Source organism: Chrysochloris asiatica, unplaced genomic scaffold (assembly GCF_000296735.1).
Source record: "Chrysochloris asiatica unplaced genomic scaffold, ChrAsi1.0 scaffold00029, whole genome shotgun sequence".
In the NCBI taxonomy this organism is placed as follows: Eukaryota; Metazoa; Chordata; class Mammalia; order Afrosoricida; family Chrysochloridae; genus Chrysochloris; species Chrysochloris asiatica.
This window is the reverse complement of record NW_006408547.1, coordinates 4,803,637-4,804,837: the sequence shown is the minus strand read 5'-3', so window position 1 is coordinate 4,804,837 and position 1,201 is coordinate 4,803,637.

Genomic DNA, 1,201 nt, shown 5'->3' with positions numbered 1-1,201 from the left:
AGGGTGGGGAAGTGAAAGAAATTTTCCATTGCAGCATGTCCCAAAGCCAACCCCACTAGGTAAGCATTCTTTCCAGTAGTCATCTCTAGGGAATTTAAAAAAAAAAAATCATTTTTAGCACTGGTCAACTCCTGTTGCTAGAATCAGAGTATGATTAGATACAACTGAATCCCCTCTAAAAACTGGCATTTCCAAGCAGCCGATGGAAACATGGAAAGAACAGTGTTGGAGGCATTTCCTTCTGGCTGTGAACTTTGTGCAACCAGCTCTTTCTGCTTCACAGATGTGACAGTTAGAGTAAAACCCAAGTATCATTTCCCATCCTCCTTCTTAAAGTTTTTTGAAGCGTTTTTGTTTCCATATTGATATATTTAATTGGTTCCATCTATCCTAGGATTTGGAGTCCTGATGTGGGTTAATGGGTTAATGCGCTGGAATGCAAGGTCCATTTGAACTGCAAGGTCGGTGGTTCATACTCACCAGCCACCCCTCAGAAACCCTATACTGGGTCTCTATGGGTCAGAAGCAACTTGATGGCACTTAACAACAACAATCCTAGGATTTACAGCCTCGGAAACCCCATACAGGGTCACTGTGAGTCAGAACTGCATACTGCCACCACCACCACCACATTCCTAGGAGTAAGTCTGTAAAAGCAATGAGCTTTGGAAAGCTACCATTTATTAAAGTGTGAAAGAGAAGAACCATCACCAAATTATCTCCAATTTCATAGTCATTTTCTATGTCACAATTACTTACCTAGACATATTTCCCAAGCATGAAATTGCTTCATGTAATTAATATCACAGACAGACTTATAAATCAGTCCCAAAGCATTCTTGGTTATTTTGACAACATGAAATGTAGCAATTACCAATTATGATTTACACACTGCAGCAGTTGGAGATTCTTCTAGAATAACAATAGAATCCTTTTGTGGGAAAATCTATTTTCAGAGCTGGCTTGGGAAAAGATTAAAAATAGAAACGAACAGCTAAGTACATACATCTACTCTCCCAAATACATATGAGTCTGTCAAGGTTGCTTTTCTGTCAGGGTGACTTTATAAAGCAGACATTATATGGAGAGACCTGCTGTTCCATGTGGTTAAGAATAGGACCCAAATACTTGTGAGCATGCATGTGCTATTTATAAATGAAATGACTATAATTTCACTTGCTGATTTTATCTTTGTGTGTGA